This window comes from Danio rerio, chromosome 23 (genome assembly GCF_049306965.1).
Source record: "Danio rerio strain Tuebingen ecotype United States chromosome 23, GRCz12tu, whole genome shotgun sequence".
NCBI classification, from domain to species: domain Eukaryota; kingdom Metazoa; phylum Chordata; class Actinopteri; order Cypriniformes; family Danionidae; genus Danio; species Danio rerio.
Window position 1 is genome coordinate 1,757,501 of NC_133198.1, and position 5,724 is coordinate 1,763,224.

Here is a 5,724-nt window from a genome sequence, read left to right on the forward strand (position 1 = left end):
ATAATAACATTTCAGTCTACTTCAGTCTCCTGCCGAAGCTCAGACCCCGCGCTTTGAGAAACTGTCAATCACAGCTGTCAATCACGATGACACGCCCAGCATTAAATTACTGCTAAAAACAAACTGTTTACAAAAATGAAGATCTGCACCTATTTCAGCACAATAACCAGTGCCTTAATCGACCAGAACTATCTTTCGGGACATTTTATTGCAAGTGTAATATTTTTTTTTTTATTTGGGCTCAAGTCTCCTTCATTAACACGGAGGAGGCGGGCTTTATGACTTGTACTGCAGCCAGCCCCCAGGGGGCGATCTAACGGCCGAAACCTTCACTCAAACGTAGGCTTGCGGCACACTTGGACCAAACATGAAAGATCGCTGTTAGTTTTATGTTTGCTGGAAGATAAACATGTAATTGGGTGTACTTGGGGAAAAGAAGACAGTCTTGGTGTATCTCAGTGGATGACCTCTTGCCTCGCCATAGAAAAGATGGCCTATTTTTTTTTTTTGTAAAGCTAAATTAATACATTTTGGTCTATTTGGAAAGTACTCTTTGGGCTCTATTTTAAAAGTCTAGACCAGGGGTGTCTAAACTCGGTCCTGGAGGGCCGTTGTCCTGCACATTTTAGTTCCAACCCCAATTAAACACCCCTGATCCAGCTAATCAATCTCCTTCAAGGTATGCTACAAACATCCAGAGAGATGTGTTGAAGGAAATTGGAGCTAAACTATGCAGGACACCGGCCCTCCAGGACCGAGTTTGGACACCCCTGGTCTAGGCGCAAAGTCTAAAGCGCAGGGAGCAAAAGCATTAATGGGATGAATCCACTTTTGATATTTTAAGGATGGAAAAATACACTTTGAACCCGGCACATGGTCTAACAGGGCTGTGCTGATTCTCTTAATGAGTTCTGGGTGTGTTTTAAACATAATGTGCAATAAACCAATCAGAGTCTCGTCTTTCATTCCCATTAAGAGTCAGTTGCATTGTGCCATGGTGCATTTGCTATATACATGACAGACTTTGTAAGAGGAAAAAATGAACCCTTTACTAGTGAGAAAACACCTAAACAGAGCATCTGCAAGGTGAGGATAGAGAATGAGCCTCCTCCATTCAGCCTCTTTACTTTCTCTTTAGTTTTACTCTTTACTCCTTTACTTTGGTGGAGTAAGGAAATGGTGGATACTCACTCCACCGAAGACATCCATCAGCCCACATATTTAATTTCATTTGTTAAGCGCATAGATTTGTTTCAAAACTATTTCAAAATTCAGTTCTAATCTCCAGCAAAGGAATAAATGAACAAAAATAGCGAAGTGTGGTGAGTTATATCCCCATATGGGTTATTGTGCTCCATATGGGGATGCAGACATCTCCGAAACCCAACAGATGGACAAATCTAAACATGTTTTTAATAAAACATATATAAATATGCATATAATAAATAATACTAATAAAAACAACATTATACAGATGCAGATGGTTATAAATAAATTGATAAAAGCCCTCCGGGAGAACATGAAGAGGGTATGGAGGCAGTGGTATTATCTGTTTTTATATTATAGCATTTTTGATATTTATAGTATTTTTATATTCATTCATTTTCTTGTCGGCTTAGTCCCTTTATTAATCCGGGGTCGCCGCAGAGGAATGAACCACCAACTTGTTTAGCAAGTTTTTACACAGCGGATGCCCTTCCAGCCGCAACCCATATCTGAGAAACATCCACACACACATTTACACACACTCATACACTACGGACAATTTAGCCTATAAATCACCTGTAGTGCATGTCTTTGGACTGTGGGGGAAACCGGTGGGGGAAACCGTTCTAAAATAGCAACAAATCGAGCCGAACACGTCTTGTGCCTTATTGTTCCAGGTGTATGATAGGGCCCTAGGACTTTTTGGAGAGTCTAGGTGGTGACTCTTTTGTTGAACTGATGGACATTGAAAGTATTTAGATTAGACAAATATGTTATTGCTGTATTATTTATTATTATTATTATTATTATTATTTAGATTTTAAAGCATATTAAGTGAGTCACCAGGCCCTGCCCATGACCGAAACTAGCGCCCCATTCACACGGGGCGTCAGCATCAACGCTTCCCATTCACTTTGAATGGGTGACGTCAGGCGTTGCCGAACTGCATTGTGGATCCGTCGGCACCGCTTCAGAAGCGTTGCTCGCTGCAGAAGTTGGGACTAGCTCAACTTTTCAAGCGCCAACGGAAGCGTCAGCCAATAAGATCGCTGTATGCAAATACACCGGCTCAGTCAGTGGCCTATTGCTGACTGAATTTCATTGGCTGACACTTTATGAGGATCGCTTCAGCCCCAACTTCAGACACACCTTCAGTCAAGCATTGACGCTGAAGCCCCGTTTGAATGGGGCATAAGTCTATTGTGAAGTGAATTTGATGTGTGAATGAAACGAGTAAAATGATGGCTCAAGTGATGGATCTGCATCAGAGCAACTAAAATTTTGAGAAACACTCCTCACTACATCATTCATTTCCCAAATGATGCATGTTACTATGGTTGTTCAGCCATGAATTACGTTATTTGGGAGATCCATCGCAGGTCATCATTGTGAAAAAGAATGGCTTCTCAGTTGACTTACCTGGTTAAATAAATTGTATTATTATTATTTAATCACCCTTCACTTGTCTTGACTTTCTTTTGAATGCAAAAAATCTTGCAATTAATAACTTCTCTATATTATTTGTTTTTATTGCTATATGAGTCAGTGTTTACAGGTTCAACATTTTTTTTAAAAATATCTATTATGGATATATTATGGATATCTATCTAAATATCTATTATGGACCCAGCAACAGAAGTCATCATGTAAGGGAATGCGTGAGTACAACAAATCCTTTATTTACAATAATATTTGCTGAAAACATGGCAGAAAAACTCAAGGATGGTTTTATCAAGACTTTCAGAAAGAGGAAAACAATAGTGTGAGACTGATAACGGCAGCCAGAGGAGAGAATAATGTCAGATTTACTGTCCCGTGACCATTCTGCATTACAAACACCTTGCATAAACGGTAAATGAATAAATGAATTGTGCTGTAAACCTGACCTGTTTCCAGTGGAACGGTGTAGCTGGGCATGCTTTCTCCAGCGGAGGTTTTGGCTGTGGCGCTGACTTCATAGATGGAGCCACAGGGCAGGTCGGTTACCTGACAGGAAGTACCATTTGACTGACAGATGTGTGTGTCACCTACTTGGCCAATCACAGTGACGGTATAGTTGGCGAGCGTGTTATCTGAAGTCCAGGTGATCAACACACCTGACGTGTTACTCTGGCTCACACTGGTGATCTCAGGCATGCATGGAGCTTTTAGAAAAGAAGGATAAAGAGTGTGAACGTTATACACCTGTGACAAACAAACTAAGTGTGTGTACAGGTATATGTGGTTTACAGGGACACAAAGGTGTATAATCCCATGGATATGACTCAGTTGTTCTCTATTAAGGTGGTTTACGCAATCCATACTCATTGTGTATACATATCCAGGTCTACATTTTTTGGGAACTGCGAAATATGTACCCAGAACTATGTGCACTTGCAGTTTTTGTTTTGTCCACCAGAGGATCTTAAATTTCTCTCATACATGCCATTAATGCATCATCTCAAGTAAATCCACCAGAGGGCGCAATATACATTTCTGCCAACCAGCTTGCTGTCCGCCAACCGTCTGACCCACCCACCCCCTTCAATAAAAACCCAACCGATAGTATTTTCAAAAGCAATCTAGAAACGAAAAGCCGTCGTGGACACATGATTTTACCACGTTTTCACCCTGTTAATTATTTATTTGTTTGATTTTGTTTGACATGGTTTCTGAAACCATTCATCACCGGAATAGATTCACATCATCACGGTCCACTCCATTCCACATCCAGAGTCCATCAGCGTATGCGACAAGCCACTGGGCAAACAGGTAACCCCAGAAAGGCCGTCCATATGGAGTTATGCTGTCATTTGTAGCACAAGAATTATAGCATTCATTAAACCAAATGCAACCAGACTGTTGTGTGAAGTGGACGCTGAGTGTGAATCCAAATGCAGGTTTATTGATAATAGTCAGGCAAGCAACAGTCACAATCGCAAACAGATGTATGCAGGCAAATCCAGAGTCGTATTCAAAAACACAGGCAATTGGTCAGTACACCCTGCTGAAAAATCCAGCTTAAACCAGCCTAGGCTGGTTGGCTGGTTTTAGCTGGTTGACCAGCCTGGTTTTAGAGGGGTTTGGCCATTTCCATCTCCATCTTAGCTGGTCAGGCTGGAAAATGATCAGCTAAATCCAGCTAAAACCATAGCTGGTTTTGGCTGGGCTTCCAGCCTGGCTAGGCTGGTCAAGCTGGTTTTAGCTGGTCATTTCCCAGCCTGACCAGCTAAGACCAGGCTGGAAATGCCTTGAAACCAGCCTGGAAATGGCCAAAACCCCTCTAAAACCAGGCTGGTCAACCAGCTAAAACCAGCCAACCAGCCTAGGCTGGTTTAAGCTGGATTTTTCAGCAGGGCAGGCAATGAGCAGACAACATAAATAAACAAAAAGTTTAAAAAAACAAAAAGTGAGGGTCAAAAACACGGCAAAGCAAGGCAAGGAGAATGCAGAATTCGAAACATTGCTTGACTGGAACTAGTAGTCCATGTAATGGCGGATTTGTAGTTCGTTGCGATCTGCGTGTTTACCAGCGATCTGCATCTGCTCAAAAGCTGGTTATTATAACATAATAATATGTAGCCCCTGGTACATATTTCTGTTTTCCCAGAAATGTAGACCTTGGTATGTATCCTTACTGAGCCTGATGTTAGGTTTACATAGACACACCTGGTGTCCCTGTAATTCTAAACCAGTGGTCACCAAACTTGTTCCTGGAGGGCCGGTGTCCTGCAGATTTTAGCTCCAACCCAAATCTAACACACCTGAACAAGCTAATCAAGGTCTTACTAGGTGTACTTGAAAAATCCAGGCAGGTGTGTTGAGGTAAGTTGGAGCTAAATCCTGCAGGGACACCGGCCCTCCAGGACCAGGATTGGTGACCCTCAATCTAAACGGTTAAAGATCATACTTGACAGGGTCTTATCATATTCAAACTTTACCACAGGTTTTCTGTGAGGGTTGGGTTTAGGGGTAGGGCATATAATAAGGCTTTTTACAGTATAAAATGCATTTACCCCTATAGTGTCCCTGTAAACCATGTATCAGACATCACAAGTCCCCTGGAAGCACTGGGAGTCTCCCGCATATTCATAGTGGCCCCTGATGGGCCCTCTGCTAGCCCACAGCTGCTCTTAATCTTCGTTTGGATCTTAATCTTCGATAGAGACCCCCCAAACACCCCACCCATGGCTCTTTATCTTTGCATTTACGCAACCCCCCAGACTCTTTCGCTTTTTTTCCATGGTATAACTTCCCCGCCTACCAACTTATGGAACACACCTCACATTAGGCCCTCCCACAAACTAATTTGGCCAGGTTGAGATGTCTGATGTATACAAGTAAGTGTGTGTGTGTACATGTTTTTGTGACATATCAGGACACAAATCTGTATAATGCCATTGGAATGACTTAGGTATTACAAAAAGGTGGTGAATTATGAGGACATTACTGATGTTCTGATTTTTCAAAAAGCTTATAAATGTCAGAATGAGTTCATGCCAGAAAGTAAAACTCTACAGTTTCCTGTGAGGGTTGGGT